This window comes from Pongo abelii, chromosome 9 (assembly GCF_028885655.2).
Source record: "Pongo abelii isolate AG06213 chromosome 9, NHGRI_mPonAbe1-v2.0_pri, whole genome shotgun sequence".
In the NCBI taxonomy this organism is placed as follows: domain Eukaryota; kingdom Metazoa; phylum Chordata; class Mammalia; order Primates; family Hominidae; genus Pongo; species Pongo abelii.
Window position 1 is genome coordinate 15089171 of NC_071994.2, and position 25109 is coordinate 15114279.

The window sequence follows — 25109 nt, forward strand, 5'->3', positions numbered from 1 at the left end:
TGCTGCTGGCCTTCTTCTCCCTGTGCCTTCACCTGTTTTTTCCTCGGTGTGTGTTTGTGGCCTAATGTCCTCTTCTTATAAGAGAATCAGTCATATTGGATTAGAGCCTGCCAATATGATCCCATGTAACCTAACTGCCTCTCTGGTGACCTTATCTCCAAATACAGTCTCATTCTGAGATACTGGGGGACAGAACTTCAACATACAAATCTTGGGGAACACAACTCAGCCCATAATAAAAAGAAATACAACCAATAAAATATAGATTATCAAGGTGATTACATCTGTGTGCAAAGTGGATCTTAATCTGGAAGGAAAATTTCTGGGAACTGTATTTATATACCAACTCCTACGAGTCACTATTTACTTTATTTAATGTTTTTAATGATACATGGTTTAAACCATCAGGTCTCGTGAGAACTCACTCGCTATCACTAGAACAGCCGAGAGGGAAGCCTGCCATTATAATTCAATCACCTCCTACCAGGCCTCTCCCCCAAAACTTGGGGATTACAATTTGAGATAAGATTTGGGTGGGGACACAGAGCCCAGCCAGAATCCCTGAAAATTATGGAGTAGCTACAGCTGTTATTTTTCTGTTTTCTCCTCAGCTAGTGTTTAAAATCAAGAAAGAAACCCTCCTTGGACTCTGAGTCTTTACAATATTTTCTATTGACCAAACACACAACATCAGAGTGGTCAGACAGGAAAAGTTATTGAAAAGTTCACTTTTCTGTATACTACTCCTGGCAAGGTTCAAAAGCCCAAATCCTGTAAACTTCAGGAGATAGTCCAGCATGCGTACGTCCAGTGAATCCAGTTAGCTCCATGGTAAGAATTCACAAATAAAACTTCTGAATATAAAGCCCATTTATATCACTGTATTAGTGGAACAGGAAATACTTAAATGCAGATGGAAAAATGTTATAGAAATAGGTCCTCTCTATTTGTGTAAAGATGTATATTACTTCCAAAGCCATCAAAATTGTTCCAAAACATGCTATAGCGGCACTGCCTGTATTCATTCCCAGGCTGCCTTGAAACTAAAAAGAAGGAGAAAAAGGTTGTTACACATCTGCAGTCTCATGTTCTTTCTGTCTTTGAGAGTCCACAAAATGACATTCAACTTAGCTGATTTGAATTTGGAAATCAACTTGGACAGTGTTCCCACTCTAAAGAAAAAGGAGGAAGCATCTGGTTTAGTAGAAGCCTTGATTACATCAGGCTCCAATGCAGGTATCGTGTTGCACATGGAATGTCACAGCACAGAGCTTAGTCTATAATTCTTGCCTAAATGTCACAGAGGAAAAATTTATTAGGCTTACATGAGAACATTTCTAGGGAGCCTGTCTAGAGAACCAGCCAGGTTTGATGTGTCATATCTTTATGGCTCAGGAAATGTCTCTTTTGCTAGAACTCTTAGGCTCAACAAAAAGATACTTACCAGACCCTTGGTCACTCTCCTTCCAGCAGCAATGGACAGTGCTCCAGAGACAAAGAACTGGCCAAAGAGAGAGAATCCACTCAGGCTTGCATCAGCACTCCCTTTCCTAAAAGAATCTCCTAACTTCTCCCACTCTCATGTCAGTATTATCTACTCAAACAATTGCCCAATTTGGGGATTTGAAAGAAATGCATGAATTTTCAAGAGAATGGGATAAAGTTATTTGTAGATATTTGAAATTGGAAGCAGTGGAATGATGACTAGTACTCACCGAGAAGTATCCTCAGAAATGATAGCTTATCTTACATGTAAGGAGAAATCCAATTTCATAGCCAGGAAAAATAAAATGAGTTATTGTCACCCCCAGGCATAGTGTCATCAGCCCAATCAGGATCTGAGCCACCTAAAGTATAAGAAACAATCTATGAGGAGGCACAGCTTCTCAGGATGAAGGCCTTTCTAAGATCATTGCACGTTAATTTCATCCCCCCCACCCCACCTAGAGGCTCCAAACTTAGGAATTCTTTCAGGGAGATAACAAGCTATGCGTTTCATGTGTCCCCTTGTCCAACATAGGATGTTGTAATTAGTTTGAAAATTATTTACTCATATATTTGCTACATAACTAAACAAATGTTTTTTTCCTCCAGTAACAATTTTATTCAGTCTTTTTCCAGTTTCGGAATTTGTAATGTTTGTTTAGTTCAGAAAGTTTAGTTTTTTACACAGTCAGTGACCTAGAAAATTTGGACATCTTGAGGAAATGCCAGTCCTGTCACAGGAAGTGGTACTTTTTCCCCAAGCCTGTGCTCTGACCTCATGCCCACTCACCCCTAGGATCTGGGGCTGCCCTTTCAGGAAGAGAAGTAGACTTTGCTGCTGGGAGGGCAAGACCCATGTGTCCGACTGGCCTGTTGGTGAGATGTTCTTATTTCCTGGAAGTCTTATGGTCACTTCTGCGGCTGCATCTGCCTTTGATGTCAACGTGTTGCTGCTGGCACCAAGGAGAAAAAAAAACACTTCTCAGTAGATCAATATCAAAACCTAGTGGAAGAAGATTTTGTGCCTCTGGGAAATAAGTTGTATTTCATTTTTGCATCTTTTATTTGGGCAAGCCTGAATTTTTACTTATATCATCATCCTCTATCAGCCCAAGCAGTCAGCTAGGACAAATCTGGGCCAAACTATAATTGCCTTATCCTTGGCAAGGGAACACAGTGTTACTGACCTAATGCAGAGCATCTAAGGCTTGCTGGACTGAAACTTGGATATTTACCTTTCTGCTCAGATTCCAAAAGGAAAGAGAACTGACCATTTGCAGTATGATTTCAGGCAAGATACTTGCATTCCAGACTTCTTGTAGCTCAATTCATGGTGACCCCCCCATAGCCATGGCATTCACATCACCTCCACTTAGACGCCTTCTAAGATCAAACATGGGGCTACCATAAGGCTCGGTCTCTTCCTACCTTTGCATCTCTTCAGAGCACGCCAATGGAAGTTACTGTCCTTTCTGGTGTGTGGACTCTAATTCACAGTCCTCAAAGAGCGCAACTTGTCTGATGTGTAATTTGTGATGAAACTTCATCTTAGACTCATGGGCCACTAGTTTCCTGTGATTTATCTCACTCCACTTGCCAGATGTATATCTGCAATGTTTTTAAGCTTTATAATATATCCCTGAGATAATAATCTAACTCCACTTCTCACATGCTAACACTGTATCAATGTAAGGGCATATTCTCAACACTAGCTCCCCTCCATTGCTGTGTCTCCTGAATAGTATGCATGTCTCGCTTGCCAGATTCACTGTTAATAGGACCCATGTTTCTCTGACCTTATGTAATAAAAACTGGACACAAACTATGAGTGCTTCTGAATTAAATTTTAAAAAGTTTTAATTAATATTTATAAAATCCACATGTGGATTTTATAACATAAAGCTTTTAATTATTTAATATATTTTTTTCTACACTGTTCTTTGGTTGTTAGGACAACCCTTCTTCCAATTCATGTGATTTTGTTGGATTTGTTAGCCCAAGGCATGACAAAGTTTTCTCCCATGCCACAGAAGCAACATTTTCCTAATTTTTTATTATTTTGTAATAGGAACTCATTGGTGAATGCTTCTGAAATTTGCAAAAAAAAATTGGTTAAAACACTGTGTTGTTGGGAAATGTTAATTTATTGTGTATTTTATTTAATGCAGTGGGAGAAATGCTTTAGTTGGCTAAAAGATTAATATCTCGCAAACAAACAAACAAAATTCAGTTCTGCTGCTATTTCTTTCCCAATTTACTCTCTCACCTTGTTACATACTTTTGCCAATGACTTCTGAAAAATGTTTTCATAAATTTTGTTATAAAATATTTTACAATATTTGTTACAAAACAATAAACCTTGGACCATCCTGACATTCACTGACTTTTGAACAATCCCACTTGGACTATGAAGTTCCTGTAGTAATCAGGTTAATCATGTGATTCCTCCACAAGTATTTATGTATATATATGCATATGCATATATATGTGTGTGTATATATATGTATATATACATATATAAATATACGTTAAATATATATTTTAAATATATATTTTAAATATATGTTAAATATATATTTTAAATATATGTTAAATATATATTTTAAATATATATTTTAAATATATGTTAAATATATATTTTAACATATATAAATATATATATTTTAACAGGTTAGTGACTTTTTTCCTCTATCATCCACTTCCAAGTTTAATTTTATAAGGCAAAATTCCCATTTTGTTTAAACACAAAAAGTTTCTTTGGGGATTTCATATCAATCTCCTAATATATTTTCTCATCCCAGGGGTAATTAGCTACTCAAAACTGATTTTCACTTGGCTCTATTAACCAATCAGCAAATCTTTAAATATTCCATCTCAAAGAGATTAACGTAATGTGTGTTAGTTACACCATTCATTAGTTAAAGTAACAGCATCATGCTCCCTTTCTTTGCAATAGAAATGTGTTTTTGCCATAGAAAACATTTCCTAATTGTGTGTGGTGATTAGAGCCCACTGTTTAGTAAATTACAGATGTCACTTAATATCTGGATATATATAACTATGTCCCAGATATTATTGGATAGGCTTTTACTGAAACAAACTTCAAAGTGTCATTTTGCAGCACTTCCAACTATCTCCATAGACACAATGTGATGTTGTTCCTCTGTTCAATCCCATCCAGATGCACCATAAGGAAGAATACTTCCTAAATATCCACAGTACATGGGCCATTAAAGAACAATGGTAAAGGCATCACTTTCCACAACATCCTTCCAAGATTTAGTCTCACTGCCAGTTTTGCATAGATTCACACTCCTGAAACTCTTAATCTGACCCTCTTACAGACTTGTCCAATGACTGTCAAAGACATTAGCTTCCATATCCAATATTCAGCAGTTCTTCCTAAACGAGAATACAAGCCCAGTGTTGATGATGCTTATGGTTTAATGTAGTAATTATTCAGTTAACTTATACCGCTGTTGTCCTTCCCACCTGATTTACTGCTATGACCACTTTCCTGGAATAATGTTCTCTCTACTGTCCCATTTTGGGTTATCAAGTCCTTTTCACTATAAGGTGCATTTGGTGACAGATTTGTTTAAACTGTAACCCAGCACAGTCATCCCACGAAGGATCCTAATTTTCCCTCAAAGATGGAGATAGTTCTCTCTCAGTTCCTTGCAACATGTGCCTCTCCACAGGACAACTCACAACATGAAAGTTTGCTTCATCAGAGCAATGAATTGAGAATAATCAGAAAGAAAAAGAGAGTCTGAGCAGGACAGAAGTCATAGTCTTTTGAAAGCTAATATCTGATGTAATAACATTTTGAGTACTCTATTCATCATAGCCAAGGCAATAAACTAAGCCCACTCTGAAAGAGAAGAGGTTACACAAGGGCCAACTTCTACAATGTAGAAGTAATATTGTGTCAGTGCTGAGCTGAGACCTCAAGCCACCTAGAGTATTTTTGTTCTCTTTAGAATTCTGGCACACCCTGTGAACAAATATGGGATAGCCTGCTCAATAATGAGAGTGCTATTCACTTCTGAGCTTCTAGCTGGAAACAAGCCAACTACCACGGCCTATATGTTGGATAGGCCATGGCATAGCAGCCAGATTCCAGCAGACCTGCCCTATGACTGAAAGTACATGAGTGAGTCCAGACCAGATCCTCTGGAATTGGTCATAATCAGCACAAGTTCACAGTTGACCTAATACCCAAGAGTCATAATAAGTGGATGTAGTTTATATTACTAGGATTTGAAGTGGCTTTACACTGAAACTGATCATTTATACACCCTCTTTGCTTCACAATTCACCCCATCAAAACCCAAAGTAACTTCTAATCATAGATTTTCATGTCTTTACTGAAGGCTTAGGCTCATAAAAGGAAATAGAAACAGAAATTCACACCCTTTGTTTTCACACAAAAGGTATCACATTTTAAGCTTTTATTTGCTTGTGTATTTATTTATATTTTACATAAAATATACTTTGGATTTTTTAAACAGCTTATACTTAGTCCATTTTACACTTGCCTAACAGTCCATTTTATGAACTTTGGAAATACTCTCAGCTTGACTCCAGGAAACTATACCTACTATTCTTTTTGGGTTTTTTTTTAACTTTTATACACACTATTCCTTCTTTTCATTTAAGTTTCTTTTGCTAGTTCTTCCTAATTAGCCTTATGTCTACATATTGGATTGACCCCCTCAAGACTCCTTCCTGGACTTATTGTCTTTTCTATTAATAATTTTTTAACCTGCATTTACTTTTTTATGATCTTCCCTAGTTTCCTGAGTTATTTTATGTTTAGGAGTCACAAGGCTATGTCTCTAGAACATAATTCTTCCCTGAACTCTAGAATTGCATGGTTTATTATCAATTATCAGTTAAGAGCTCTCTTTTGATATTTAATAAGAAACTTCAGCATATCATGTCCAAATGGATCTCCTGATAGCACCTCCCAGACACATATGCTATATTTTCTAGTGTTCCCTGTCTCAGTCAATTTCAACTAGATTTTTCCACTTGCTCAAACCAAGGAAAATGAAGAACAATCCCCACTTTCCCCAAACACTCATACAAGTATTTGTATAACTGTGAGATTGGTTTCCAATAGCAAAACCTAAGGCTTAATTTTTATATTCAGAGCTGTTATTGTGACTATATAGTACATAAACATTCGGTTGGTTTTGTTGTGGGCTTAGATCATTTGCACTCATCAAATAGAATATAATATTTAATATGTAAACTGATATTTTTCTTCCCAAACTTCATCCCTAGCAATAAGCATGCTGGATTTCCAAGGTGAGAGATTTTTCTCAGGCCCATGTCAAGTCTGAGCACCATGCCATTATCCTTGCAAGTATCACCTGGCCCATATTTATGGCAAGCATGCGTATTGATAAAAACTTTAATCCAAACTTTGTCAGGCTCCTCTGAGTCATTTCTGACTAGTTCTAACCTTGGGCTTTCCTCTCTATCTTTGTATAATCCAGTTTGATCAAGAATTTTGTTAAGGTCATTTAGTGAAAATCCCCCATGCTGGGCTTCTGAGCACCCTTGAAAACTTACCACCCTGGCCTGCTTTCAGCAATAATCTTATTGAGTCATTTCAGCAAAGAAAGGCTTATTCTTGATGTTTTTTCTTAGTAATTTTCCATCCATTGACCTTCACCCCACCACCATCACGCTCTTTGGTTATAAATCCTCACTTCTCTTTTTTAGAGTCAGAGTTGAGGACAATTCTCTCTCTCCAACAGCAATACCCTATTGCAATTATCACTATACCAACCATCACCAAGTCTCTTCTTGAATAAAGTCTGCCCTATCATCTTCAACAAGTCCTTGAATTTTTTTTCTTTAATTCTATTGTAAATATATTTTTTAACTTTTTTCTATATATATATATGATGTTTTGACACCTTTAGAAACATGTCTGGATGGGAAAGACTTCCCCTTCAGTGGCTAACTGATGGTCAAAGATAACAAAGGGCACGGCCTGGAACATGTGTTTAATATGCAAATTAATCAATCCAGAGCCATACCTCCTCTATTCATCCATCCAATACACAGCAGGAGATAACATATCCCTGCCGTAATCAAACCATAGTCAGATATCGGTCACTAGAGACAGCCTCTATAGCCCAAAGGTCACTGAAGTTATTTGAACTAGCCAACCCTTCAGTGTTCACCTTGCCATGACTTGCCTTTCTCCCAACAATAAACTCCAATAATGACAGTGGCCTAAACCTTTCCCTAGCTCCTGTCTTATGTCTCTTGACCACACTGGAGTCTTTCTCATATGGTCTTACATGACATGACATGCTTCCTGTCTCTGGGACTTGTGAGAACAATAAACTGTTTTTGTTTTTTTTTTCCTGACTCTTCTGTTTCCTCTTGTGGCTAAACCTGACTGATCACATCATAAAATAATTACAAAACAATATAGAAAATCTACCATCACACCAAAGAACTTTCCTGGCCGGACTCTTATTTCAAGCAAGTGGTTCTCATGGGAACCTTCCAAGTAATGAGGATAATATTTGTGATGTGTGGAGGAACAAATCTTGGTGGTGTATGTTTGGTCGAAAGAACTACTAAATGACTGAAACTCATGCAGAGTCTTCTACTAAGTGCTAATGTACTGGCTGAGCTGTCCCTGCAGGCTTAAGATTCCCATGCTCCAATAGCCTTTTCCTGAGTATTCAGGGACTTCTTTTTCTTTCTGACATCATTATTAGATGTCCCCAAAAATAGTTGATTATGAATTTGGTTTCCTCTTATAGGCTCTGCAGTTCATGTTAATGAACAGAGACAATCAAAACAGGTTTGGATTTACTGTTTGAAACTCTTGGGTATATACTCACTCAGATTATTGGATTCTAACTTCAGAATGGTCTAAAGAGTAGCACATGATTGGAGAATATTAGAATCAATTAGCTTATTCCTTGATAACAGTATTCTGAGGAATTTTTTGGAGTTGAATTGAATCTACAGAAAAGTGTAGGTCTAACTGAGAGCACTATAATATTTTATCTTAATTTAATGGCATAGAAAAAGAACGTGTAATTATTTAGAATTTCAAATAGATTTCATTAACACTAAAAATTCATATATTTTACATTGATGGATTTTATCTTAATTACTTTATACATTTGCTTTATTGACAATAGATTATTTAACTTATATATTGCAACTTTATTGTTGAGTATGGATATGCAATTGATCTTGACAAATTCATCTTATATTCAACACCTTACAAATATTCAGATTATTTCAAATGTTATTTTCTGTAAATATTCTGGATTTTATTCAAAGAAAAACCTATTACTTTTATGAATGCTAGCTTTGTTTCTTCTTTCACATGCCATGTTTATTTGTTTTTAGATTTATTTTCTTACTGGAGATGTGAAATAGGAGATACAGAATAATACTTTATAAAACTAGTGAGTGAGAATGCATACCATTACTGTGTTCTTGATTATTATTATTATTATTATTATTATTATTATTATTATTTTGAGATGGAGTCTCGCTCTGTCACCCAGGCTGGAGTGTAGTGGCGTGATCTCGGCTCACTGCAAGCTCTGCCTCCCGGGTTCACGCCATTCTCCTTCCTCAGCCTCCCAAGTAGCTGGGACTACAGGCGTCCACCACCGCGCCCAGCTAATTTTTTGTATTTTTAGTAGAGACGGGGTTTCACCGTGTTAGCCAGGATGGTCTCGATCTCCTGACCTCGTGATCCGCCCATCTCGGCCTCCCAAAGTGCTGGGATTACAGGCGTGAGCCACCGTGCCCGGGCTGCTCTTGATTATTTAAAAAATTTAATATCTCAATACCAATTATACTATTTACTGTACATTTAAAATACATTTTCTTCTTGCTTTCAGAAGTTTAATTTTATTATTTTTGGTAGGGTTTATTTCTGGGATGTGAACTTGGTTCAACATATACAAATCAATAAAAATGATTCACCACATAAACAGAATTAAAAGCAAAAGCCATATGACATCTCAATAGATGCAGAAAAGGCTTTTGATAAAATTCAACATCCTTCATGTTAAAATCCCTCAACAAATTAGGCATCAAAGAAACATAACTCAAAATAATAAGAGCCATCTATGACAAACCCACAGCCAACAGCCAACATCATACTGAACAGGCAAAAGCAGGCAGCATTCCCCCTGAGAACTGGAAAAAGGCACGGATGATCATTCTCACCACTCCTATTCAGCATAGTACTGGAAGTTCTAGCCAGAGCAGTCAGGCAAGAGAAAGAAATAAAAGGCATCCAAATAGAAAGAGAGGAAGGAAGTCAAATTGTCTCTCTTCACAGACAACGTGATTCTATACTTACAAAATCCTAAAGACTCCAGCAAAAGGCTCCTAGAAATCATTAACAACTTCAGTAAAGTTTCAAGATACAAAATCAGTGTAGAACCATTACTAGCATTTTTATATACCAATAATGTTCAAGCTGAAAGCCAAATTAAGAATACAATCTCATTGACAATGCTACAAAAAGCATAAAATACCAAGAATAGAGCTAACCAAGTAGGTGAAAGATCTTTACGATAAGAACTACAAAACACTGCTGAAACAAATCAGAGACGACATGAACAAATGAAAAAACAGTTCATGCTCATGGATAGAAATAATCAATATTGTTAAAATGGCCATACAGCTCCATGAATTTCTTTAAAAAATTGTATATATTGATTTTTATCAAAAGCTTTGTCTGCATACCTCTGTTGAGATTAACAAAGTCTTTTTTTTCTTATTTGATGTGTTTCTGCAGTAAGTGATTTTCAAAGATTTTCTAATGTTAAATTATATATGAATAACTGGAATGAGCTCAATTTGGCCATGACATATCTCCAAGTTTTAAAAATACATCTTCCTATTCTATTTGCCACTTTTATTTTTCAGTTTCTTACATCTATATATATAAGGGAGAGTGATTTATAATTTCTCATTATCACACTGCTTATATTAGTTTTCTATTGTGCCTGTAACAAATTACCACAAGCTTTGTGACTTAAAACAATACAATTTTATCTTACAGTTCTGTGGGTCAGGATACAACACTGGTCTCATTGGGCTAAAAATCAAGTTATCTACAGAACTACATTCCTCTCTGGAGCTTCTAGGGAAAAAAATCCATGACCTTGCCTTTTCTAGCTCCTTGAGGCTGTCTCATTCATTGACTCATGGGCTTTTTCAAGGCTGGCAGTGGCAGATCATGTCCTTCTCATGTTGCACCTCTGACCATTCTTCTATCCTCGACTCTCTCTTAGACTTACCTAGGAAAGCTTCTCCACTTATAAGGACTCTTATTATTACATTAGAATCACCATAATTCTCCAGGATAAACTCTGTGTTAAGATCAACTGCTTAGCAAACTTCATTCCATCTGCAACTTTTAAAATCATTTGCCAGATATCATAGGATATTCTCAGATTGCAGGGAGTAGGATGTGGATAACTTTGGGTACTATTATTCTTGGTAACATACTGCCTTTTTTGATGTTGCTATTGCAGAAAATAGAAGAAAAATAACAATTGTGTCCTGGCTGACACTGGCTGGGAGCTCATTGTCAGTAGACGTGTGCTGGACCACCAGGCAGTGAGGTAGAACCTAGGAGAGAGTAGAGAAATAGAGAGCTGAGGCAATGAGTCATAACCAACGTGGGCTTCTTTTTGTCCCATGAAAGATTTGGTGTGACATGAGCTGATGAAAAAGAACTTAATTCAAGTAATAAATTTATTTCTATTTTCACAAATTTGGAAGTTTTAAAATGGTACCCTGTTTCCTGGTTCCTTGAGAACTTGTGGGGTTGAATGGTGGGAAATCAAATGCATAATCAGCATCAGCATTACATTAAAGAGTACACGTGCAGGTTTGTTACATGGGTACATTACATGATGCTGAGGCTTGAGGTCCCAAAAATCCCATCACCCAGGCAGTAAACATAGTACCAAACAGGGGCTCTTCAACCTATGCCCCCTCCCTCCCTTCCCCATCGAGTGAGTGGTCCTCAATGTCTATTGTTCCCATCTTTACATTCATATGTATTCAATGTTTAGCTCCCACTTGCTAGTGAAAACAATGCAGTATTTGGTTTTCTGTTCTTCCGTTCATTTGCTTAGGATAATGACCTCCAGTTCCATCCATGTTGCTGCCAAGGACAAGATTTCATTGTTTTTTATGATCGCATAGTATTCCACGTTTTATATGTACCACAATTCCTTTATCCAATCCACCATGGACAGGCCCCTAGGGTTGATTCCATGTCTTTGCTATCATGAGTAGCACTGCAATGAACATATGTGTGCATGTGTCTTTTTGATAGAATGAATTATTTTCCTCTGGGTATATACCCAGTAACGGGATTGCTGAGTCAAATGGTAGTTGTGTTTTTAGGTCTTTTAGGAATCAACACACGGCTTTCTACAGTGGCTGAACCAGTTTCCATTCCCACCAACAGTGTATAAGTGTTCCCTTTTCTCCACAGCCTTGTCGGCAACTGTTGTTCTGTGACTTTTTAGTGATAGCGATTCTGATTGGTGTAAGATGGTATCTTATTGTGGTTTTGATTTACATTTCTCTGATGATTCATGATGTTGAACATTTTTTCATATTTGTTGGTTGCTTGTGTGTCTTCTTTTGAGAGGTGTCTGTGCGTGTCCTTTTCCCATTTTTAATTGGATTTTTTTTTTTTTTTTTTGGTTTTTGCTTGTTGATTTGTTTAAGATCCTTGTAGAAGCTGGATATTAGACCTTTGGCAGATGTATAGTTTGTGAGTACTTTTTCTCATTCTTAGGCTGTTTGTTTACTGGTAATTTCTTTTTTTTTTTTTTTTTTTTTTTTTTGAGACGGAGTCTTGCTCTGTCACCCAGGCTGGAGTGCAGTGGCGCGATTTCCGCTCACTGTGAGCTCTGCCTCCTGGGTTTGCCCCATTCTCCTGCCTCAGCCTCCTGAGTAGCTGGGACCACAGGTGCCCGCCACCACGCCCGGCTAACTTTTTTTTTGTATTTTTAGTAGAGACGGGGTTTTTTTTTCTGGAAATACACACAAAAATCTAGAAATATAACACATTATAGAAGTACCACAGGACCACATATCTGAGGGGAAATTAGGACCCTCTGTGGGGTTACTGTGCTGAGTTACATCCTAACAAATCTATCCCCAAAGACAGCTTATAAGAGTGAACAGGACTTGCTAACCTAAATAGGTGTAGAGCTAGCACTACTCCAGGGAAGTGGAAATAGCAGCAAGTCAGCCAGGAAAAACAATAGAGGTGTAAACGAAGGGAATAATTAGTACACTAGAGCATAACCATCATCAACACTTGGCTTGTATCCTCATTTGGGAAGAACTGCTGAATGCTGGATATGAAAGCTAATGTCTTTGAGAGTCAGTGGACAAGTCTGTAACAGGGGCATGCATCTATGCAAAAGTGACAGTGAGACTAACTCACGGAAGGGTATTGTGGAAAGTGGTGTCTTTACCATTGTTCTTTAATGGTCCATGTGCCATGGATAACTACTTTTCCTTGTGTTGCATCTGGCTGGGACTGGACAGAGAAACAACATCATATTGTATCCATGGAGATAGTTGAAAGTGCTGCAAAATGACATCCTGCAGTTGTCTTGTTTTGTTTTTTGTAAAAGCCTATCCAGTGATATCTAGGAGATATAGACATGTATATATACACACACACACACGTAAAGATCCATATATATGTACATATACATATGCACGCGCACACACACACACACACACATATATATATCCAGGTATAAAGTGACATCTGTAATTTACCAATGAGTGGCCTCCAGTCACCACACTTAATTGGGAACATGTTTTCCATGGCAAAAACACGTTTCTGTTGCAAAGAAAGAGAAAATTATGCTATAATTTAACCAATTACACACACAATAGTGTAATGAACATTATGTTAATATCTTTGACTCTGAAATGGGATATCCAAGGGTTTTCTGGTTGATCAATAGAACCAAATGAAAACCAGTTTCTCCCCTGGAATGAGAAAATATATGAGGAGGCTGATATAAAGGCCCAAAAGACATTTTTGTCCACAAACAAAATGAGAATTTTGCCTTACAAAATTAAACGTGGAAGTAAATGTTTCTATTATCATCTGTCTTGAACATCCAAATAAGTGCTTACAATGGAGAAAAAAATCAGTAGGTTAAAAGACACATATATATGTATATAGATATTATGTGCATATATATGTAAACATACATATGTGTATAGATATTCATATATGTAAATTCTTGCGGAGGAATCATAGAATTAACATGATTGGTAGAGGGAATTTAGAGTCCAATTTGAATTGTTTAAATGTTAGTGGATGTCAGGATGTTATTAGGCTTATTGTTTTGTTTCAAATATTACAAAATATTTTATAAGAAAAATTCTGAAAAGATTTTAAGAAGTCCTTGGCAAAAAAAAAAAAAAAAAAAAGAAAGAAAGAAAGAAAAAGAAAAAGAAAAAGAAAAAAATACCAAGATGAGAGAGTGGATTGGGAAAGTGTTAGTAGCAAACTGATTTTTGTTTGTTTGTTTACATTATGTCAATCTTTTGGTTCTATGAAACATTTCTCCTACTGCCTTAAATATGATACACAATAAATTAACATTTGCCAACAACATGATATTTTTCTTGAATTTTTGGAAACTTCTGAAGCATTCACTAAGGAGTTAACATTTTACAAGGATGAAAAAATAGAACAGTCCAGTTACTGTGGCATAAGAAAAGACTTTGTCCTACCTGGGGTTACAAGTCTAATGAAATCACATGAACTGGGTGGAGAGTTTTTCAAAAAAACAGAAGTAATAGTAGGGAAAGTATATTAAATAATTACAACTGTTATGTGATAAGACACACAATAAGGATTTTATAAAATACAGTATTATTAAATACAATCATGTTTTTAAGAAGATCCCTAATTCAGAAGCACTCATAATTTATATTTAGTTTTTATTACATGAAGCCAAAGAAACATGAGTCCTATTAACAGTGACTCTGGCAAGCGAGACATGCATACTATTCAGGAGACACAGCAATGGAGGGGAGCTAGCACTGACAATATGCTCTTACTTTGATACTGTGTTAGCATGTGAGAAGTGAAGTTAGATTATTATATCAGGGGTATATTACAAAACTTAAAAACATTGCAGATACCTATCTGGCAAGGAGAGTGAGGTAAATCACAGGAAACTAGTGGCCCATGGGTCTAAGAAAAAGTTTCATCACAAATTACACATCAGACAGGTATTCATCCTCTTTGAGGACTGTGAATTAGAGTCCACACACCAGAAAGGACAACAACTTCCATTGGTGTGTTCTGAAGAGATGCAAAGGTAGGAAGAGACCATGCCTTACGGTAGCACCATGTTTGATCTTAGGAGGAGTCTAAGTGGAGATGATGTGAACGCCAGGCCTATGGGGGTCAGTGTAAACTGAGCTACAGGAAACTTGGGTATGGAAAAATATTGCCAGAAATTTTGCTGCAAATAGTCAGTTCTCTTTCTTTCCGGAATCTGAGCAGGAAGGTAAATATCCCAATTTCAGTTCATCAAGGCTTAGATACTTTGCATAAGGTCAGTAACACTGTGTTCCCTTGCCGAGGATTAGGCAGCTATAGTTCAGTGCAGATTTGTCCTAGCTGACTGCCTGGGTCAATATGAGAATGAGGATGTAAGTAAAAAATCCAGCTCTGCCCTAATCAAAGAGAGGAAATAAAATATTATTATGAATATTATTTGATTATTTCAATCAAATATGTTATTATGAATATTATTTGCCAGAGACACAAAATCTCTTGCCACTAGGTTTTGATATTGATCAAGGAAAATATTTAAAAGTGGCTCTCCACTAAGCGTTTTCTCTCCTGGTGCCAACAGCAATACCTGGACATCAGAGGCAGATGCAGTCAAGGGAATGATCATAAACTTTCTTTGGAAAGAGAACTTCTTACTACCAAGCCAGTCGGGGGCTTGGATCTTGCCCTAAGAGCAACTGAAAAGTTTGAGGCTTTTTCTGAAAAGGCAGCCCCAGGTCCCAGGAGTGAGTGAACATGAGACCAGAGCTCAGGCTTAGGGGAAAAGCACCACTTCCTGAGACAGGACTGAGATTTCCTCAAGATATCCACATTTTCCAGGTCACTGAGTATGGCAGAAAACTTTCTGAACCTTCCTGAACTAAACAAACTTTACAAATTGACGAAATGAAAAGGGACTGAGTAAAGCTGTTCATTATTGGAAGAAAAAAAACACAAAAATGTTATCATTACTTATGTATTAGGTTGGTGCAAAAGTCACTGCGGTTTTTGACACTAAAAGTAATGGCAAATATATCAATAAATAATAGTAAAATTAATTGCAGTATCCTGTGTTGGACAAGAGAACAGACAATGTGTACATTTTTATCTTCCTGCAAAGTATCTCAAGTTTGGAGTCTCGGAGGTGGGGAAGAAATTAATGTGCAATGATGTTAAAAAGGCCTTCACCCTGAGAAGATGCACCTCCTCACAGCATGTTTTTTACTCTCCGGGAGGTTCAGATCCTAATTGGGCTGATGATACGATGCCTGGGGCTCACAATGGCGCTTTTTGTTTCAACTATTTATACAGTTGGAGTTCTCCATATAATTAATATGAACTATCATTTATGGGGATCCTTCTCAGTGAGTACTAGTCATCGTTCTACTACTTCTTATTTCAGATATCTGCAAATGACTTCATCCTTTTCTCTCGAAAATCTATGCATTTATTTTAGATACCAAACTTGGGCGATTGTTCAGGTAAATAATATTGACAAAAGAGTGGGAGAAGGTAGGAGATTATTTTAGGAAAGGGAGTGCCAATGGAAGCTCTGAGTTGATTCTCTCTCTTCCATCAGTTCTTTCTGTCTGGAGCACTGTGGAAATAGCAGCAAATCAGCCAGGAAAAACAATAGCGGTATAAATTAATTGAATAATTAGTACACAGAAGCATAATAACCATCATCAACACTGGGTTTGTATCCTCATTTAGGAAGAACTGCTGAATGCTGGATATGAAAGCTAATGTCTTTGAGAGTCAGTGGACAAGTCTGTAACAGGGGCTTTGCTGCTGGAAAGAAAGTGACCAAGGGTCTGGTAAGTGTCTTTTTGTTGAGCCCGAGAGTTCTAGCAAGAGATATTTGCTGAGCTGCAAGGATAAGACACATCAAATCTGGCTGGTTCTCTAAAGAGGCTCCCTAGAAATGTTCTCATGTAATCCTAATGAATATTTCCCCTTTGACACTTAGGCAAGAATGATAGACTTAGCTCTGTGCTGTGACATTCCATGTGCAACACGATCCCTGCATTGGAGGCTGATGTAATCAAGGCTTCCACTATATCAGATGCTTCCTCCCTTTTTTTTTTTTTTTTTTTTTCAGAGTAGGAGCACTGTCCAAGTTGATTTCCAAATTCAAATCAGCTGAGTTGAATGTCATTTTGTGGACTCCCAAAGACACAAAGAACATGAGACTGTATATTTCCACCAATCTTTTTCTGTCCTTTTCAAATCCAAGGCAGCCTGGGAATGAATGCAGTCAGTGCCACCATAGCAGGAACAGGCACAGTTCTGATGGCTGTGGAAGTAACAAATATCTTTTTAAGAATAATTTGTATCTCTACTTATAACACATTTTTTTCTGTAGTAAGTACTGTTGCACTAATATAATAATATAAATAGGTTTTATATTCAGGAGGTTTCCTTGTGAATTCTCACCATGGAGTTAACTGGAGTCATTGGACTTATACACATTGGACTATCTCTTGAAATTTACAGGATTTGGGCTTTTGAACCATGCCAGGAGTAATGTACCAAAAAAAAAAAATAACCTCTTCTCTCTGACCACTCTGATGTTGTGTGCTTGGACAATGGAAAATGTTGTAAGGACTCAGAGTCCAGGGAGTGCTTCCCTCTTGATTTGAAACACTAGCTGAAGAGAAAACAGAAAACTGACAGCTGTAGCTACACCATAATTTCCAAGGATTCTGAGCAACAAGCTAAGATGACTGGGTCATATACATTCATTTTCCTCAATGGCATCCAGAGTGAGTGAGAAGTTCAGGGGGTTAAATGCAGGCTGTTTTGTGTCATAAGAAGCAACTGGTTTTAAAGACCAAAAGATACTTCTAAGCTAAACAAAAGCAAAACAAAACAAACAAAATACTATGAGGTGTAGGGTTGGCTAAAACAAACAAACAAAATCAGTTTAGACACTTTCAGTCTAATCTGCCACTCTTTTTAAATATACATATATAAAATATACATGTGTATATATGTGTAATAATAGTATATCTATATAGTATATCTTACTGTGGTAAGAACATTTAACATGAGATTAGCAACCTAAAGCATTTTTGTGTACAAGATATTATTGTTGACTATAGGTACAATAGTGTACACAGGATCTCCAGAGCTTACTCACCTTGCTTGACTGAAGCTTTATATCTGTTGATTAGCAACTCCCCACTTTTGCTATCCTCAGATCCTGGAAACCAGCATTTCAGCCTCTGATTCTATGAGTCACACTATTTTAGATACCTCGTATGATTGGAATCATGCAGTATTTGTCTTTCTGTGACTGGTTTTTATCATGTGCATCATGGCCTCAGTGTTCATTTATGTTGCAGTATATTGCAGAATTTCCTTCTTTCTAAGCCTTAAAAAGGCCTTTCTTCATTATTGGAAGAAAAAAAGCAAAAACATTATCTTTATTTATGTATTAGGTTGGCATATAACACATTTTCATGTTTTGGCTACTATGAATAGTGATGAAATGAACATACGAGTGTTAGTATCTCTTAGAGGTCCCAATTTTACTGTTTTGGGATTAATATCCAGAAGTGGGATTGTTGGATCATATGGGAGTTCTTATTTAAGTTTTTGAAAAAAATTCTATGTTTTTCCATAGTGGCAGCACCATTTTACATTTCCACCAACAGTGTGCAAAGGTACCAACTTCTTTACAACCTCACCAACACTTGCTGACTTTGTTCTATAGTTGCCAACCTGACAGGTGTGAGATAATATTTTACTGCGGTTTTGATTTTCATTTACCTGATGGTTAGTGATTTCAGTACTTTCACATATACCTGTTGGTATACTTAGATAAGTTTCCTACTTATCTAACTGTAAGATAATTAGAAATAAGAAAATTAGAATTTTCTTATTTCTTCACAGGTTGTGTTTTTTGTACCAAATAATGAGAACAAACTATCTGTAGTCTCCTGAACATATCTATGATGATGTGGCATTTCCACAGATCCCAGTGGTTTGAGGTTTCCAAAACATTTTTCCTATTCTCACACTATTGGGTAATCACCATGTACAACTGTGAGACTATGTATAGCTGACTATTTGGGAGTTTACACATTAAGAATCCTGTGATGACAAAATATAGTATAATAAAGACATCTTATATTATAATGCTGATTATTGTTTTGATTCTGTACCATTCCTTTCTCCTACTTCTGCAAGAACCAGGACACAGAATATCATTTCAAAGTTATGAGACCCATAATAGAAATAAGTTGTTAGTTGGTTTGGGTTATTTTGGTTCGGGTTATTTTTGTATCATTCCATGTCACAACAAGTATTTCAAAGGAGAAAAAGAAATCCATGTTGGTTGTTTCTCATCCCAACAACTCTATTTGTCCCACTTTTTAATATATTCTTCCCCTATGACTGAAGTTACAGGATATTTCTACTGCCAATGAATCCTCAGCCGGAATATAACCTGTTATTATTTTCCATCTTCCTTGACAATATCCTTAGACAAGAATAACGTGGTATTTAGAATAATAGCCCCACAAAGATGTCCACATCCTGATCCCCAGAACCTTTGAATACATTATATGGCACATGGGTGTCAAAGGTTGCAGAATTAAGATTGGTAGACTCTGACTTTAAAACATGGAGATTATCTTGGATGCACTCCCATGCCCAGTATAATCACATGGATTCTTAACAGTGGAAAACCTTTTCTGCTTGTAGTCATAGTGAGTGATGTGACAATGGCAGAAGAGTTCTTCTCCTTCCTTGTGAGAAGGACCTAACTCACCATTGCTGGCTTTGAAGGGACCAAGAACTGTGATCAACCTCTAGAAGCTGAAAAATGCAAAGAGGTGGATTCGTCCTTGGAGCCTTCAAAAAAGAACAATAAAAATTCAATACAGGCAGGGAAATAATATGCATATCTCACTATGAATAAAGTGTAAGAGGCCAGAAATAATTTTTCAAATAAAATGTTATAATATATGAAAAGAAAAAATATGGCAATGTATCATGATCATGATGAACTCATTCCAGATATTCAAATATATTTTAACATTCTGATCTTTAAATACCACATTTACCACAGAAGCAGACTGTTTAAAGTATAATAGTATAATAGTCTCAATAGATGCATGACAACAAATCTTTGGAATGAAAAAGCAAGTATTCATAATTTTAAAGCAAACTCTTAAAAATAAGGATAAAGGAAAACTTCCTAAGCTAACAAGAAAATTGATTTTAAACCTACAGTGAATAGCATTATTAGTGATAAAACCTGAAAAGTGTTACATTATTGTCAGCAACACAATTATACATATTTCCTACATTTATTCAGGATTATTCTGGGTCCTTTATGTAGTAAAGTAAGATAATTCATAATTAAATATAAATTGTTAAAGAAGAACCAAACTGTCATTAGTTGCAGATAATGAATTTTTGTGTAGAAAATTTAAATGTATTTATAGAAAAAGATTAGATATAAAATGAGAATTTGGCAAGGAGGATGTATATGGAGAAAATACTAAAATCACTTGTATAACTGTATGACAATAAAAAAGTAGGACTACATGACTTAAAATAATTATATTATCAATAGCAATAGATATATTAAGTGTCTTAGTCCCTTTTGTGTTTTTATCAAGGAATTCCTAAGGCTTGGCAATTTATAAAGAAATAAGATGTGTTTGGCTCATGCTTCCGATGACTGGAAAGTTCAAGATTAGGTATCTGCATCTGGTGAGAGTCTCAGGCTGCTTGCGCTCATTGTGGAAAGTGAAGAAGAGCTAGCATGTGCAGAGGTCACAAGGAAACAGTGGAAGCAAGGGGAAAGAGGCACCACACTCTTTTTAGAGAAAGTGGAGAAATACATTATGTTTGTTGACTGGAAGATTAGTTATTACAAAGCTATCTATGCTATGATGAGATTACAGACCTTGCTGAAACCTAGATTTCAGCTTCTCAAAAGACCTAGTCAAGCCACACCCAGACTTCTGAACCACAGGAACTGTGACATAATAAACATATTGTTTTAGACAACTAAGTTTGTGGTAACTTTTTACAATAAAATTGCATATGGAATTTTAGTTTTAAAAAATCACTTCACAAATGTTCCATTTTCTTTATTTTTAAAGAAACACCTGTTGTTCAAATTGTTGTTCCTATAAAGAAAGATTTCTCAATAGTGGCCTCTCCTATTCACCAGCCTGCACAAGTTGTTTCAACTAGTCAGAATGCTGCTCTGTGATAGATTTCACAGAGGTAAAGCCCTATTTATGGTGCATTTTCCTCCTTTTTATCTCTTTATTTTATAGGCTATTTTTATAAATTGTTTTTCCAGCTTTTATTTGTAACTATTCTTGGAATGAGTAGGATTTTATTGTTCTAGTTATTTATAGAAGATTTCTTTAGAAAGTGTGTTTTTGCTGACATATTCTGGGCATTTTAAAAATTATTTGGGCATCTTGACTTTGCTTCTCTCCTGCTACATTTATTTTAATGTATTCTGATGCTGTTCTTTTTTCATATTGTTTTAGGAAGAAAAGGAACCATTTGAATTTGGAATGCATTTTTTTTGCATTTACCAACTACAATAAATGTATCTTTTTCAATCCCCCCATAATTGTTAGGATATGTTAGAAACAGTTACCTTTTGACAAATCTAGCATTCCAAGATAAGTTCCTTCATAGTATTCTCTTGCTACTTTAATGCAGATTGGCCTTAGAGGTACCTGTCTTGAGCTGCCTACTTAGAGTTAAAACCAACATTTTAGAACTTATCTAGTGATCTGGCCAGACTCAGTGGCTCACATCTGTAATCCTAGCACTTTGGGAGGCTGAGACATGTGAATTTCTTGAGCCCAGGAGTTCAAGACCAGCCTGGGCAACATGGAGAAACCCCATCTCTACAAAAAATATAAAAATTACTGACCCTAACAAAAATGAGGCCCAGAATCAGGTGATAAGATATTACAGGAATGGAGAAAAGAGAAGGTGAAATCTCTACAGACAGTATGGGGCAGAAAAAAAAAAAATGAAGAAGTACTGGGTACTCATTTATTTGGAATTTTCCAAACTTTATAAAACCAATACACTCACGTGATCCAGGAAGCTTAATGAATCCAAGTATAAAATATGTGAAGAAAACTATATCAAAGCACGTAAAAATAAAATTTCTCAAAACCAATGATCCAAAGAAAATCTTAAAAGTAGCCAGAAGGTGAAAACACATTTTACACACAGAGAATGACAGTAGACTTTTAAAATCAGAAAGAATGTTAGTGACAATATACAATAGCAAAATTTCAAAATGCTGAGAAAAAAATTGTCATTGTAGAATTCCATCCCCAATGAAAACATCTTTCAAAATGAAGACACAATAAAGATGGTTTTAGATACACAAACACTAAAAGAACCCATTACTAGAAGCCTTGCCTTACAAAAAGAAAATGCTAAAACTTTCAGAATAGTACCAGATGCAAATGAGGAATGAAGGACACCATAAATGAAAACATCAGGAGAAAAATAAGAAGTTTTAATCATTTCTGTATATCTTTAAAAGATAAGTGACTCTTTAAACAAGAATTGTAACAATGTATTTTTACGATTAATACACGTGTGTAAGTGATACGTAAGGCAACAAAAGCATCAAGTCCAGGAGGGTAGACATGGGAGTACCATTGTAAGGTTCTTAAACTACGGATAAAGTATTATAATTCCAATTGATTATAGACTATGATAACCTAAACATGTACAATATAAACCCTAAAACACATGATAATAGCATAACAAAGAATTATAACTAATGAGCAAAAATAGAAGATAACATATGATCATAAAAATATGTAATTAGTCCAAAGAAGGCAGTAAATAGTGAAAAGGGGGACAAAAATGGATAGGACAAATCTAAAGCAAATGGCAAGGTAAAAGATTTAAATATAGCCATGTAAGTAATCACAGTAAATGCAAATGATATAAAAAACTCAGTTTAAAACCAGGGATTGACAGATTGGATTAAAGGAAATAAAAAGACCAAACTCTATGCTGCTTAAAAGAAATATACTTTAAGTACAAAGAGACAGATAGGTTTTGAGTAAAAGGAGAAAAAAAAGATACAGTGTGAAACGAAAGTTGAAATGTCTGCAGTGATATCACATTAGATTTCAGAACAAAGAGTATAACAAGGAATAAAGGAGATCTTCTTATTAGAAAAAACGTAACAAAATAGCAACTGAATTAATAACAATAATAATAATAATAATAATAATAATAATAATAATAATCTCCCCAAAAAGAAATCTCCAGGCATGGATTATGTCACTGGAGAATTCTACCAAAAATTTAGTAAAGAATCAACACCAATATATGCAATATTTTCCAGGAAATTAAAGGCAAAGGAGAACCTCGCAATAATTGTATAAAGCTAATATGACCCTGATAACAAAGCTAGTCACAGACAGTACAAAAAAACTGAACTTCAGACCAGTAGTCTTTATAAGTATACATGCAAATATTATTTTAAAGAAATAGAAGCAAATATTCTTAACCAAATATTCACAAATAGAATTCAGCAATAATAGTCCCCCTTATTCTTATGGGGTAGAATTTCAAGACCCCCAGTGGATGCCTGAAACCACAGATAGTACTAGATCCTATATACAATGTTTTTCATATACCTATAATAAACTTTAATTTTCAATTTAGACACAGTACAAGATTACAACAATAACTAAAAATAAAATAGAAATAATATAAATAAATTTATAAATAAATTCAAATGTAGCAATTTAAAACTTATTAATTGTTCATATGTAGAATTTTCAATTTAATATATTCTGACTGCCATGGACCACGAGTGGTTGAAACCATGGGAAATGAAACTGCCAAAAAGGGGGTTACTACTCTATACAAACAGGATTATACATGATGACCAAGTTGGTTTATTTCAAAAATGCAAGGCTGGCTCCGTATTCAAAAATCAATCAGTAAAAATTATCATATTAATAATCTGAAGAAAAATGACAGGATTGTATCAATTGGTGTACAAAAAAAGAATTTAACACAACTCTGCACACATTTATGATTGAAAACCCTAAGAAAATTAAATCTAGGAGAGAACTTTCTCAACTTGATAAAGAGCATATACAGAATATCTACAGCTAATATAATTAATTATGGAAGACTGATTTTTCCCTCAGATCAGAAACAAGACAAGGATGTCTACTTTTACTACTGCTCTTTAACTTAGTACTTGAACTTCTAGCTAGCACTATATGGCAAGAAAATGAAATAAAAGGCATATAAGTTAGAAAAAAGTAAATAAAACTGTTTATTTACATATGAGATGATGGTCTATTTGGAAAATCTCAGGGAAGCTACAAAAATATCCCTAGACTAAGTGAGTTAGGGGTGGTTGCAGGATACACGATTGAGATTTAGAAGTGTATTCTTATATACGAACAATGAATATGTAAACAAAAATTAATAATAGCCAAGTGCAATTGTTCAAAAATACCTAAGTCTAAATCTAACAACATAAGAACAGTATGCTAAAAACTGCAAAATGCTGATTAAATAAATCAAATAAGATTAAAATAAATAAAGAGACATTCAGTGTTCATAAATTGGAGCACCCAGCATAGTAAAGATATTGTCTCCCCCAAAAGATATAAATTATAAATAAATTCAAATGTAGCAATTTAAAACTTATAAATTGTTCATATCTAGAATTTTCAATTTAATATATTCAGACTGCCATGGACCACGAGTGGTCCAGTTTAATGCAATTTCTATCAAAGTCTCAGCAAAATTTTTGTAGCTATAGATAGGATTATTGAGAAATGTATGTGGAAATGAAAAGAATTAGAATATCTGAAACAAATTTTGAAAAAGAAGAAGAAAGTAGGCTGAATAACTACTGATTTCAATACATATATACTTACAATAATTAAAACTGGTTGGAGTTGGTGGAGCAATAGGCATGTCAATGTCATATCTTTTGCCAATTTTTAAATTGGAATGTTGGTGTTTTACTGTTGAGTTGAGAGTTCTTTATGTATTCCAGATACAGACCCTTGATGCTAGCTATTTGATAGATACACGGTTTGTGAACATTTTTTTCCCCAGTCTGTAGCTTCTCTTTTCATCCCCTTACCAGAATATTATTATCGGAGCATACATTGTTAATTTTTATAAAGTTCAATATATCATAAAATATTATGGATTATATTTTTGATGTCTTATCTAAAAATTCTTCCAAAAGCTCTATGACCCAAAG

General features: G+C 35.5%; 1 protein-coding gene across 40 annotated transcripts in view; it reads left to right on the forward strand.

Annotated features, from left to right (window-relative positions):
* Positions 1-25109, forward strand: part of LOC100453729 (membrane-spanning 4-domains subfamily A member 6A) — a 64879-nt gene that overhangs the window by 34697 nt on the left and 5073 nt on the right. For 7 of the 40 annotated variants that reach the window (XR_010141810.1, XR_010141837.1, XR_008511081.1 and 4 more), the window contains 4 exons: positions 612-831; positions 16559-16662; positions 18474-18578; positions 20479-20872. The exons of 8 other annotated variants lie outside the window; for them this stretch is intronic. The gene's annotated coding sequence lies outside the window, so the exon portion shown is untranslated. Of the gene's footprint in view, positions 1-611; positions 832-1105; positions 1237-16558; positions 16663-16946; positions 17210-18473; positions 18626-20478; positions 20873-25109 lie in introns of those variants that run through there. 25 more of the 40 variants (XR_010141809.1, XR_010141830.1, XR_008511082.1 and 22 more) reach the window with 16 other exon arrangements.